The following is a 14,867-nucleotide window of genomic DNA, read 5'->3' on the forward strand; positions in this document are numbered from 1 at the left end:
ATTTAGTCAGTACCAGCTAGGACTCAGAAAACAGTCAGTCTTGACTGAGGTTTTGAGGGTTTGCTCTGTATTTTACCAAATCCAGAGTATGCGGAACTCCTGTGAGAAGTCAGATCCTCCACCTTGTCAGCAGAACATATACTCCACAGTTGCTCTACTGCTGAGTGAAGCTCTCTGGAGGAAGGGAAGAAAGTTCAATCTTTGTTCAGGCAGAAAGTTTAGACCCCTCCACAGATGCAGCTGGGGCTGTACCCTGCCCTGCACAGCTGTATCTGGCCTAAGCAGGCAGCTGGGATCTGCCAGTGTAGGAGCTCAGAAAATACCGATGACTAATACTTGCCACTCACACCCTTGCATTACTTCCAGCTTGACTTAGACAAGACTGCCCTTTTCTGATATTTTGTCTTGCCATATTCTCAGTCACTTCCAGAGGGTAACGTATCTGACATTAATTTTTGTTATTTAGCATTTGATCTTTTGACAAAAGTCAGCATTTGGTCCCCAGCAGGCAGTTTTTGGACAGCTGAACTGCTGTCTAAGCAGTCACAGAGGAGCTGGTTATATCACATAAAAGCCTTTTTGTGTCATGACTAATTTCAGATCCTCCCTGTTTCTTATGCAGATTCCAGCCTTGTTCCCTCACGCACAGAAAATTAAATTCTATGCCTACATCTCCTTCTGGCTTCTCCGCTGGGACACAAACTTATTCAGACAAGCTCATGAGGCAATAGAAAGACATCACCAACAGCACTGGCTACCCACCCTGCAGGACTCCTTTGCATTTCAGTGCATGACTGTCCCTGGCACTGTGGGACTACAGGAGCCAACCTTCTTCCTATAACTGCACTCTAGGTCAATGCCTTTTTTTTCTTACCCTTTCCCAAGAAAAGTGTCCTGCTAGATCAAACTCTAGGTTGCACTCTCCTGCTCACATTGAGATTTTAACTTTCTGTGTTTCCTGACTTTGGTAGGAGAAGCGACACCTATGTCAGGTGTGTGAGTGTCTCTGCAGTTCTGTCAACTACAGCACTCCTGACTAACATCTGCTGAAGAATATTCCTCTTCACAAGTGTAGCAGGAGTTGTTACATAATTTTATCTGGCCTTTGCACCTCTGTAGCCTCATACATGCAAATGCCTAATACTGGTAAGAAAAATCTAAGATGAGGTAAAGGGAAAGTATGATTGCCTGCCCTATTTTAGGTTTATTTATTCTCTAAATGAAATTAATGCACACACAGGTGTTCTATTCCCAGAAACCATACTCATTATGAAACAAAATTCAAATATGAATAATTAACTTACTTTATTGTGTCCAATTTGGGGCAAAACAAGGCTACAAAGAGGAAACAAAAGACAAACAAGCACATAGACCTTACTGAAAAAAGACTTCACTTCTATTTTAATTCTGATGAGACAGCTGTCTTGCAGCTTCTGTTGCTCTGAGTAAATCTGGCAGATTTCTTCACTCACAGACTACTGCTTTCAGAAGTAAAACTTATTTTGGTTACAGCTCATTACTCACATGTTTCTGTAAATATTTTATGAAAGTGACATCAGGTGTGTCAAAAGGCACTCCTTATGACTGCTTCTGCAATTACAAAGCAAGTCTCCTAGATACTATTTTCTCTTTATTTGGGTAGATGAACTCCTTATGTAATAAACATGCCTGTTTATTTCTGAGCATCTGTACTATATTTACCTCAAAGGACAGACATACTCCACAGCAGGACCATAACATATTGTGCTTCCCAGTCACCCTGATTATGGGATCTCCTGAAAAATCCTGCAACTATATCCCATGCTTAACTTTTCAGGAGATATGTATATCCAGGTCTTCACCTTACTCAATACAGAAAGGGTGCAGAGAGGTACATCTGAAGCCAAAGGGTGGGAATCACTCCCAGGTTCCCCTGGTAGAAATGCAGCTTGTGCAACTGTTGATGGAATTTTCCCATCCATTTGAAAAGAAAGTGCATGTTTCCAAGACAATTTAGCTATCTTTCTGTTGTGCATATCTCTCTATCTGCCTGCTTTCCCAAAGACAGACAGCAAGAATAACAACATATAGCCTTGTAGTTTGAAGAAATTAGTACTGCTTTTTTAGGAACACTGGAATAAAACCTTTTGGACTCCATCCATTACATATTTAATAGTAAGGGAAAAAAAATGCTGAAGAACCCTAATTTTCTCTGCCAGTGTCTTCCCTGGACTATTTTCCTTTTCATCCTGTTGTCTTTGCTCTAAGTTTTCTCAGATTGCAGCTCCATAACACAGCACCACTGCCAGTGATCTCTTCAGGTTCCCCATTTCTGAAGAAGAACAAAAGGTCTTGGCTTTGCAGGTGACATGACAGCTTTTCTTCTCAATACAACACAAGGTTCTGTTTCCTTTCCCAGAACCTTGAGGACCAAGCACCAAGCCCAAATCTCTCTGAGCCTTCTTGTAGAGGTCTGAAATCCAAGTAAAAGCGGAGGTTGAATTCTTCATCCTGATTTTCCCCTAGACAGCAGAGGCTACCTTCATTCAGCCAAGAGCAGAAACACTCACTCAGCCCTATCCTCATCTGAAATGTATTCGAGCAACCAGTCAGCTGCTTTGAGCAACACAATGTTAAAAGCAAAGAAAATATTTTAAATTATATGCAAAGCTTATAGAAATAATTAGTAAAGGATAACAAATATAAAAAATCACAATGAATATGACTGTTTGAGTATGCACCAGAGAAAACAAAATCAAAATTATAGATATTCTAGCGCAGAATTTATAAGAGAGATACAGAAATAATCTAGCCAAGCACTGTGGGAGTTGCCTTTGAGCTAAAGATCTGAAAATATTTGGTCTTTAAACTAAATATTTTGTGACCAACTGTTATTTGGGACCAGCTTTGCTAGTAAGATTCACAACAATTTAAGAAAAAAGGTGCAATACCCTGAGGCTCAAATTCAGTAATTTTCCCCTGCAGTTCCTTTTTCATACTGCATTTAGTCAAAATATTACAAGTCCAGTGCAGGAAAAAAAAAAAAAAAAAAAGAAGCACAGAGATTTTCAGCTTCAGTTGCTCACAGCACAAACTATGCTGACCTTTTCCAGACAATTACATAAACCAGCAATGATAAGCAGTAGGGATCCCTATTAAAATACAACCCACAGCTTTTGTGTGTGTGCATGCCTTCTTTTTGACCCACTGTTACTGACTACACAAAAGAAGATTTTATGAAGAAAAACAACAGATATGACAAATTCCAACAGAAATCAACTTCCAAATATGAGCAGCAAGCATAATCACAGCTGAATCCAGTATTTGCTTAATTCATCAGGGATGGTCTGAGGCATTTTTTTATCCTTCATATTCAACTCAAACTAGGCATGCCAGTAAAACCCCATTCATCTGTTTCATGAGTCATAAGCATCTTTGTTCTGTATGCTTTGCTGACTGCTTCCTCTATCTGAGGGTGGAGAATGTGCTTTGTATAAAATTTCAAATTGCGTGTAAGTTCTCTCTGGCAGAGTGCATGTGCCCTACCCAAACCACCACCTTCCTTTACCACATACTTCTGCAGCTGAAATTAGCCGAAAACTCTCAGGCAGGAAATCCCTTAATGTGAACTATGGAGTTGTGCTTCCTATAGCTCCTATTGCTCATCCATTGTGCCTGCTGGAACTCCCAGTTCCTCTTTGCCCACACTTGGTAAGAAATGGAAATAACTGAGAAGGTCATTGGTTGCTTTGGTTTGGTTATTTTAACAAAAGGTGTAGGCAATTGCATCTAACAAAGAAAGTAACTCAATCTAGCATCGAACATCAATGTTGCCTTGTTGGATCACCAATACAGTGATTGTGTTTGGGAAATAAGTTATGGTGGGTTTTTGTTTGGAGAAAGCACCTTTCCATGGAAAAAGAACAGCAACCTTTCCCGCACAGTTTGGAGGAGATCAGATATCAGTTCATGGCTACTCCTCTTAACTTTTCCAGCAAGAGTGGGCATTTCTCAAACATTCCCCAAACAGTGTTTGAGGATGGCAGCATAAATGAATGATATTTTCTTCTTGAAAACAAGCTCAAAAACACAATCAGTAAAGCACTCATGGCAACATAAAACTGCATCCTCATCTCAGCAAAAAGAAAAAAGTCCAACTTAAGCTTCTGAAAGAGCATACTTCTGAGGATGTATAGTTAATTATTTTCTTCCACTCTTCCATTCTCTACTAAGGAATGTTTCTGAGCTCTAAAATAGCTCCACACAAAATTAATATTGTTGAAATAATGAAGGGTCTGCAAGCCAGATGCCTGAGAACTTGATCAAGTGATCAAGTGTTGATTTTCACCTTCCCATATGGTAGACTAGAACACTTGAAAGAGGATGTAAAAACTTAAGCGATGTAAACTTAATCTAGTTAAACAATATTATATTTTGTTTATATAGCAAATTAGTTGCATGTATCAACCTCATCTTTTATGCTTTAAAATCCTTTATATCACTGTACAAATGCTTCACTGAAGACATACTGAGCACAGAGCAGAAGACAATATATATTATACTGTAAATTACACTGGTAATTAAACATACTTGTAAATTCACAGAAAACTTAAAGAGTAGTATAAAAATTTAAAGTTGTATAAATTATTATTTGTAAATAAAGGCTAACAGGCATGTGCAAGAACAGCATAAACTTGACATTCAACTGTTGCCAAAACCGATGTGCTGAGCTGATGTTTTTCTGAAATCCCATTGTGTTGAGTTTAAAAAGTTCACTGCAAAAGGGCTGGGTGAGAACAGAATTTGTAGGGTCAGATGCATGTTTGTCCATTGCTTCACCCTCTTAATGCATCCTCTCCTGCCCAGCATTACTTTTGAAGCAGAAAATTCACTACTCTAAGACAAACAAGCAAATCCTGATTTTCCTTCTCATTAGCCAGTCTTAAGATGTGAACACTAAGGCCAATGAGTAGAGGTAATGCAGCAGAGAAAAATGCTGTGAAACCTGAAGGTGTTTCAAAATATTCTCAGCTGTGCATAAGACAGTAAAGAAGAGATTCTTCTACCTCTGTCTCAGTGCTGTCTTCAGAAAGTGGGCTGGGAAGGTAATGTAGAAAATGGCTGGCAGAGCAGGGAGGAGACCTTTGTACTAAGTTAAGCCTCTGGAAATCAATGGGTTGTTGCTGCTATATCAAAGACTGTAAACATCTGCTTTTTCTGGCGGTATCGGTTTTGTGATGCCAAGTCCTCCCAGAACCAGAACGTAACACAGCTGAGGCTCAGTGTGCTGCATGCTCCTTCTCACACAGCCTCTGCAAAAATGTTGCAATAAAGCTTTGGTCAGTTTTTCAGTTGTGCTAATTTCAGCTGTGCAGCCTGAAACATATCCTTCCTGGTTCTGTATCTAGGAAGACATAAACTATGTTTACGCTACCTGTGGTTTGTTCAAGTCATCCAATGAATCTGCATTAGCTGTATCCAAGGACAGCACCAGGCACATTTTATCTTGTTAAAAAAATCTGAGCTAAATTTTGGAAGTTTTAAGGGTATCAGTCCACATGTAGAGATATGAAAAGAAATTAGAAGCGGAGATTCTGGTGTTTCAAGATCACAAATCAGGAATAGAAATCTCAGTTTGTAACCTCCCTATTTGCATCATTAAACAATTACTGCCTTTGCTCAAAATATGGAAAGTCCTCTTTGAACCTTTATACAAACCAAAAATAACTTTGTACATTCTGTACCCTAATATATCAGTGGAAGTCTGTAGGATTGGGCTACTTTAATTATAAAAAGAAAATTAATTCCCCATAATCACATTGCATCACAGAATATTCACAGAAAGAGGCTAAGGGCACCTTTCTGCAATGTTCATCTAAACCACAGGCTACAGCTGTCCCCAGTGTGCCATTACATGGTAGTCTCCTATAGGAACCCATGCTAACAGGATGCATATGGAGGGAAGGGTAATATATATATATATCTGGCACACAAAGCACAGATGTGAACACACAATTAGTTCTTACTAATAAGCAGGAAGAAAGTAATTACAGACTTCTGTAGTATTTTTTACCTTTAAAAAGATTCTCCCTAGTACAGATATCAGCAAATGCTAACTAGAACTGGGGACCACCTTTAATAAAATATAGAATTAAGGTAGAAATGCCCTTTGCAGATCTATAAACATTACTGCCCTTCTGAGATATAAGATATAATCAACTGATGTGTTCCACTTTCTTATCTGGTTTTGAAGTACTGAAGTCTGTCACTGCACTTAACAGAGAGCAGGCTGAAGCATAACAAAGCATCCCAGTCATTAGGGTTTGGCAACAAATGAGATGCAACGTAGTCAGTAGCAATGCAAGAACTCATCAATACACATTTGTGCTTTTGATCCCTACTCAACATCTGATATCACTATGTAGTTTTAGCTTCTTTTAAATCTTGGCAAGCAGATTTTACATTAGAAGGCTGCAGGGGAAGGGTCTGCAGTTAATCTCTCTCTCTCAACATGTTCTCCTTTCTGACTTCATAGCACCAGACATGGCTGGGGATGCTTAACATTAAAGCTGTGGTGAATTCCTTTGCTGGCTCCTGTCTAGTGCTTTCTGCTGACAGTAAGGGCAAGTTTAATTGACTTTTCCTATTACCCAGATGCAGAAGAAGGAGACAAGGCAACAAAATGAAACAGCATCTGGGGAAAATAAGGCAAAGCAATGATAAGAATAGCAAAGAATAATAACTGAGATTTTTAAACCTGGCAATAACAAGCCCCATAAGTGAAAATCCCGCTCTATAAGGACAAATAAGACGTCACTCCAATTCCCCACTCCACTCCTGAAAAAAAAAGGCAAGATGATTTGCTGTCATTTGTTTAAGCTTTCTGATAGCACTCCAGGCACTTAGGAAAACAGCAGCATTAAAATAAATGAGTCACAAAAATGGATGTGGGAATGACAAATGCATGAGCTATTTTTCTCAAGTGACGCTTGCTTTCCACATTTCCTACATTCTGTGGAGAAGTTATTCACAGCTAGTGTTCCCAAGGCAGGAAGAGTTATGCTAGCTTGTTTTATGAACTCAAATTTTATGAGTTCAAATGGAAAATGCTGTATTGTTTGACTGAATGGCTTTTCTTAAATTACACAGGCAGGAAAAGGGGGCGTTCTAGCTGTGTGGTTTGTATTTCACTTACATACCGGTTTGCCATTTTGCCTTGTATTTATTGTTTGGTTTTGGTTGTTTTTTTTTTTTATTTTGCAATGTAGTAAAATTTAGACAATCAAGAACATTATCATTTTACTTTAGAAAGCTGCACTTTCTTTTTTACTTTTGATAATAAGAGGAAAATATTATAAAAATACAGTTGTGAATGTTCTTGATAAGATTTAAAGTGCAAATCTGCCTCCCCAGATCCCAGCATTAGCAACAAAACCACATATAAATATGTATATTTTTATTCATAAGATATCCTTTAAGGGAAAAAATAAAAGAGAACTTGAATTATTTAGTCATACTAAGTGCCTTTCTGTTATATATGCTTTTATTTTGCATGCAAAGGGAGAAAGGCAGAAGTGAAAAGGAAGCAAATAATTAGTAGAGAATAGGAGGAAAAACTATTTTCATCTGTAGTATGGAGAAAACTCCCAACCTGCAGTTTTACTCTTGACCTTCAACAAAATTTAAATCACTAGTTTAAAAAATTTTTAGAAAGAAAGTCCAAATATGAATCAACTGATTAATCTGTGAAACAAATTATCACTCCTTGCAAGTTGAATCATGCAATAATTTTAACTGTTTTTGTTTTCTTTTCAGCTGGACCACAATATCAAAATCAGCAACTCCTCAACTCTCTGTTTTCTCCACCCAGAGAAATATCTAGACTTCCCTATCATTACACTGTTCTTTCCACCACTGTAGTACACACTGCAAGGGAAATGATAATAACAGCCCACCTCTGGGAGCCAAACTCAGGAAACCAACTTCTTTTCACCAATGAAATGCACAAGAACAGCCATGTATTTCTGTGTCATGATCTCAAAAAAAGCTTTCTGGGCTGGGGAGGGAACCTCGTGAGCTGGCTCATCAGTATCATGGAGCACAAAGATATAGAGTGTCTTGCGCTCCTAAAGAGATGAAGTGATAAACCACAAGAAAGATCCTAAAGCAGGAAATACAGTGCAATGCTGAAAACTATTTTTTAAAGAAGAATGTTAAAGTTTTCAAAGGGAAATAAGAACTATGGTTTCCTAGACATCTTTTCAAACACCAACCCCACTGAGGGGAGATTTGGCTGTTTGGATTCATTTGTTCCTCAGACCATCCATGACTAGCAATGTGTTTAGTTCTCTTGTGCGTGACAACAGATATATTCTGGGTATTCCCATATTTAAAGCACTGCAAGTTTCTCACAGCCATGATTTTGCATTCATGTTTACAACTATGTTTTTTCTAGATCAGTGTCTTCCTGTCTTCATGAACAGGCACCAAATTGAGCATCTTTCCCAACACATACATGGCTTGAGTTTCTTTTGGTCTCTTAGTCCATGCCAGGCTACGCTCTGACAAAGACCATTTTCTTTCAAGCTGTACTAGGGCTTGCAGCATAAATTTAAAAGCTTTAATCACAAAATGGTTTAGATGGGATGGAATCTTAAAGATCATCCAGTTTTAACCTCTTGCCATGGTCAGGGACACCTTCTGCTACATCGGGTTCTCCCAGACTACCCCTTGTCCTCTCACTACACTCCCTGACAAAGAGTTCCTCCCCTTCTTTCCCGTAGCCCCTTTAAGGCTAAGGGCAACAACAGTACACTTCATAACATACTGGAGCAGCTGCAACACAGGACTAAAATAGTTTATTCCTGTCAGACTGTAGATGGCTGAAGTTGCCAACAGCATTTGCCACAGCATCTTAATGAAGGAGATCTAAGCAAGGAATACAGAGATGGTTTTGTTTTATCAGTGGAGCTCAAAAGATTTTGCCCTGATGTGATGCATCTTGCGTGCATATACAAAAGTCATTATGAATAAAATGCCTTCACAGATGGCTGCTAAATTCTTGCCATGTTTGTCAGATCTGCTGGCCTCTTTCAAGAATCCAGCTACACCCTCACCGTGTTTACGAAACTGAGCAGTCACATAACTCATCCTATATAACAGAGGTGGAGATTGGACATACAGACGACAACAAACCATAGAAGAATAATTAGCATTCATTAAACTTTAGTTTATTTCCTTGTTCTAAATCAGGTTTTCTTTTAACCCGAGCCATCAGCACAGCACATAACCTGGGATTATCACATTGGAAATTCCTAAACCCTGGTCATCTTAGAGTTCATGCAGTTGGTATCAAACTAAAAGCCCCTCAAAGGCCACTGATGCAGCTCATGTCCCTGGAACAGGTGGCCTTGTGGCCCACTGCAGGAGGCTTTTGCTGCATGGATCAGAGGCCATGCAGGAAAGAAAGCCCTAACAAGCCCTGGTTGCACAGAGCTGCATCCCATGCAGTGACATGTATGACTGCTTCCTTCCATTCTTGCTGGAAAGATGTTTTAGGCAACTTGATTCTGAAACAATGAGACACGCAGACTTGAGCTTGAAAGGAAGATTTCCAAGAATAAGGGAACTTTTTTTACTGTCTAGACAATGTCAGTACTGGGAATACCATAAACATTGCTCTGTTACTGAATATGAAGGCATTCCAACCCTGTTTTACTTCTTGTGAATATAACAGTTTATGACAATGAGCTATTTTTCCTTTGAGGAGAAAATGCAAATGGGAACAAAAAGCCTTAAAAAGGAAATGTTTAGACAATTTGGCAAATAGCAGCAGTACTTGAACAACTAAAACATATACTCACATGCTCCTGTTTTATCAAATAAAAGACCTATAATATATGTCAGGAGTGCCAAAATCACATTCACTTAGACTTGGAAGGATGCTCAATTAAACAGTATAAACTGAATGTGACATTTACCTGTTTAAGAACACCTTCAGTCAGTTTTCTCTTTCCTTCCTCTCTGAAGAGCAGAGACAAACAGAACTTAGTATCAGGAGAGACAACATACAAAACCTGCATTAAGTTATAATCTTAAAATTTAATTATTTTCTTCTTGAAACAAAGTGAAAGAAAAAACTAGACATCAGATGTTTTTCAAAAGGAACAAACATTTCATTACTAAAAATCTCATTTTGCCAAAAAGACAGGAAAGGTATTCCAGATTTTTGTTCAATAAGTCAAACATTTATATTAAATAAAAATGACTTAAAATACTTAAAACAAAATTTTCATGATAAAATGAAGAGATAGAGGAAACAGGTTTGAAAAAATATGTAGTGAACCACGATACCTGAATGTCAGCAGTTAAATACAAAGACAAGTTTATACAATTAGCATAAATTTGAAACATTATTAGGAGAATCAAGAGCTATCAGCAAAAGGAAAAATTTTTCCTTGGAAAAATTTATACCATAGCCTGCTTTAAAAGGCTTTATCTTAAAAAAAAAAAAAACAAAAACAAAACCCAAAACAATCTTTTCACTATCATTTATAGGCCTGTGTAGAGGTCTATACCATCTACTGCTACAACCAGACTACTTACAGCATTTATACTAGACTAGATATTTCTAGCTCACATTTTATGAAGAAAAACTGCCATAAATGTCTCTCTAGACACCAAAAAGCTTAACTTTCTAGAATTCAGTGAAGATACTGCAGTCTAATAAAACAAGAGTTAAAGAGAAAAAAGGTTAAGGTTGTTTTTGAAAGGAGTGCATAAAAAACAGTATCTGTTTTAGATAAAATACAATATTACTAAGAAAATTCTTTCAAGAGATACAAATTATTTCATTAGTCAATAAATTGCATTTTCTCTTATGGAACTAATCTTTGATGGCATCTATGTCATAAAATAGCAGTTACTTTATAAACAACTTTTTGCCTGATGTCTCTTCCAATGCAGATCAGTATGCAGAAAACTGATCTAAAAATCATATTTCCTTTTATAAACTGTTATGAAAAAAAAGGTGTAATAGATTTTGGACATAGAAAGGTATTTGGATAATTACTGAAAGATAAAAACCAACAAAACAAAGTACAAAAATACATGTGGAAAAATCTGAAAAGGAAATAATACCCAGCTGGTATTTATAGTGGGAGAAGTGGGCTGAGCTTTAAAGGAGATGGGCTTTCAGTTGCCATAGATCTTGGTACCAAAGCACGAAAGCCAGTGCTGAAAGCCATAAGTACACTGCAATTATTGCTGCTACTGGAGGGAACAAGAGGTACCAACAGAAAGAGGACATTTACTGCAGGAAAAGCTCAGGGTGGCAAAGATCAGGTAATTTGCAGTTGTTCAGAATCACCTGCAGAAACTCCTTTCTGAAGGACTATATGTTATCAACCAGCTCGTTTTAGAGGAATATAGTTTGCTTCCTTGGCATGAAACACTTAGGCTACAACGCCCTGAAAGGTGGCTGTAGTCAGCTGGGGGTTGGTCTCTTTCACCAGGCAGCAGCTGACAGAACTAGAGGACACAGTCTTAAGCTGCACCAAGGGAAATACAGGTTGGGTATTAGGAAAAAAATAAAGTACTGAATGGTAGTGCAGTCACCATCCCTGGATGTGTTTAAAAAAAGACTGGATATGGCACTTGGGTGACATGGTTTAGTTGAGGTGTTTAGGGCATTGGTTGGACTTGATGATCTTGAAGGTCTCTTCCAACCTAGTCATTCTGTATCTTAATGTCTGTATCTTAATGAGCATCAGAAAATAGCATCCAAGGGGGAGTCAGCAGAGATTCTGGAGCCTCTTTGGACTCTTGCTTATTCTGAATATATCTTTTAGAATTGGGAATACTACTGTCACTTAAAAAAAAAAAAAACCAAAAAAAAAACCCCAAAAACCAACCAAAACCTAACCAAACAAAACCCAAAAACTGAACTGATAAAGTTTTTATAATTTCTGACCAAAGATTAAATAGGGCTTAACAACTTCTTTCTATTTAATCCTTTAAAAAAACATTATTGTATTGAATGACTACCCAACTGTTTATGGCCCTAAAACTTCCCTTACTGATAAAATATTACAGGAAACTTTGCTGGTGGAACTACCCCCTTGTCACAGCTCAAGATGAAAACACTGGGAGAAAATAAGGTGCTACATGTTTGATTTTAAGTTAAAAATACATACAAATGTAAACATTTATATCCTCATAGTGAGAAGAAACCTAAAGATCGGAGCACATACTTCAGTAGATGCCATGACAGAAACCAGAGGTGAAATCCTGCCCTTCAGTTTGATCTCCAAATGAGTAAAAAACATGAGATATTTATGGCAAATATTCTTCTAATACATGCTGTTAGATGGAGCCACAGCATCAACACACCCAAAATCCACTCCTTAAATGTGTGTTCTTAGCCTCAGAAGAATTGTACCTGAAATATCGTTAGTAGAGAGTATTGCCAGATTCTGGTGAATTGTAAAAGCAAAAAAGACAACATAATTTCTAGGGTTATTTTCATGCTCATACCAATTTTATAGCATGTAACAGAACACAAGGGTGAATCAAAGCTTAGTTTGCCAATCCTGCCCATCTCCTTTATTTTTTCCTTAGTGCTGTATTTGTCCATCTGCTTCACCATCCACAGACAGTGGCCCTCTGATTGCAAAGGTTACCCCTGGGGGACAGAGCAGTAAGGTTTTAACTGCACCATGAAGATCTGGTTTTTAGCAAATAAAAATCTATTTGTCTTTCCTTTGCTTCTTTGGACACCTGGAGAGCTATGATGTTTCTGGCAAGGTTGAAAACTCCAAGTATAAGGGGAAAAAATTAGGGTGAGACAGTAAAAGAGCTACAAGGATCTGATTTCAGAAGAGGAATTGGGGGAATCTGAGAAGAAAGAACATTTACCTTCATAGCTCAGAGACAGCTCTTCAGTTGTGCACACCCAGATTTTATTCAAGCTTGAACTGTTTCACATAGGCTTACAACTTCCAGCCTTCATTGTGATGCTCTATAAGTCACATTTTTATTCAGGTCAAACCACAGACCACGAATGCCTTTTAAAGTTCCTGTTCTTTAGAAATAAGCCATAAGGCAACCTTTTCTCCTACTACAGCATCTTCAGATCAGAAAAATGCCCACGCTTTCTGCAGAGACTTCCTGGCAGAGGCTATGGACAGTACAGAGAGAGTAAAAGACCTCCTAGGACAACCATTGCAGGCTGGGCAAGACAGAGATAGGTGCTATTGGAAGAAGTGGGTCTCCGATTATGATTACTCACACAATAGGAAAAACAGCCTTATTACTAAATGATTTTGATTTTTTACAGATAAGTTTGCTTTATGTGTGAAACAACAAAGCCTGGATTTTTTTAAAATCAAGTCCACACATAGAAGAGCTGGTAACAACAAATCAGGAACCTCGTTTTCACAAAATACCAGTGAAAATTTCAGATCATGACATTAGTAAGATTGAAAAAAATTACCAGATATCTGTAAATTTGGAAAATTTATTAGCCATAAAGTGGCTAGTGCCAGCTAGCTGTGCTCCTGCCTCAAGGACTGAACCAAGTGGAAAACACAAGCTGTAGTACAAAGTGCAGTTATCTCATGTCTGTTCAACAGGAAGTTGCTTTTACTTTATCTAAAGCAGGTAGCTTTGATGAAGAGTAATTTTGGCAACAGGAAGCTACAGGGCCCTGTTCTGACATGGTAATATCCAAGAGATAACTAGGTTTTCTCTGTCAGCTCTGCAGTTCTTAGGCAGGAGGCATGTTTTGGTATGATGTGATTAAATGTGCAGTAGTCTAAGGAGTACCAATTCAGGTTCTTTTTGGCAAGGCACCAACTTCTTGGGCAATTCTTAACAACCACCATAAACACTCTGTTAAAGGATATCCTTTAAGCAACATTAATAATTCCTGTATAAAAGCACAAAGCATTTATGGCAATTCACATATTCAATCTTACCTTCTAGGCTTGGGGTCTGGCAAAAATGGGAACTGCTAACCACTACATAATGTTGACTTCAATACTACTCCTGCAAAACTCAGATATTTTAATGAAAAAGCTTATCCTTAAATTAAAACACAGCATAATTTTAAGTGTTTTTATTAGTACAGTTAAACTCTTTTCTGCTTTAGAGTAAGTCTAAAAATAACCTGATTAGGCACTGTGAAAAAAGAAAAAAAGTAAACACTCCTCAATTTATGAACTGGTGACAATGATTTGACATTTCACCTTTCCAGCTGGCAAGGTCCTACAAATGTTAAATAACAGATATGGACCTCTCTGAGGAAAGTATAGGTCTATGACTACTGAATCCAAGTCAGCTACCTTCTAAATCACACTATGTGTGTCACTGTACTGTTTATTATCCAGTCAATGACCAGTGCATACCTGGCAATTGAAGAACCAGGATTTGGGGGCAGTGTATTTTTCATACACGCCCCTCAACACAGCTCAGCACAAGTACAAATACAAAACTCGAAACTATTTTCTTCTGACTAAAGAAAAAGCAAGCCTGCCATGGGCAGCATTATTAGGTGTCCTGCACTGTTTTGCGTTGGGTGACTTTTCCTGAGGAAAAGCAATGAACGGGAGTGCCTAATTCAAGAGAGGGCAGCGGTACTTGAGCACCTGAGCACTCATCTCTGCTATTAAAACCTGGGGCCAGAGTTGAAGCCCCGTGGCCTCCTTTCGGAGCTCCCTTCAGTTCGCAGGCAGGCTGCAGGGCAGCGGTCAGGGCTGAGCAGCACGACAGACCTTCCACTCCTTCTTTATCTCTGCCGGCAGCGAAAACCAGCCGCCGGCTCCCGGAGCTATCCCTCCTCCCTGCTGGAAGGAGGGCCCTGGGGCGCGGCGGCCCGAGCGCGCTGGGGC

This window comes from Molothrus ater, chromosome 2 (assembly GCF_012460135.2).
Source record: "Molothrus ater isolate BHLD 08-10-18 breed brown headed cowbird chromosome 2, BPBGC_Mater_1.1, whole genome shotgun sequence".
Lineage (NCBI taxonomy): Eukaryota > Metazoa > Chordata > Aves > Passeriformes > Icteridae > Molothrus > Molothrus ater.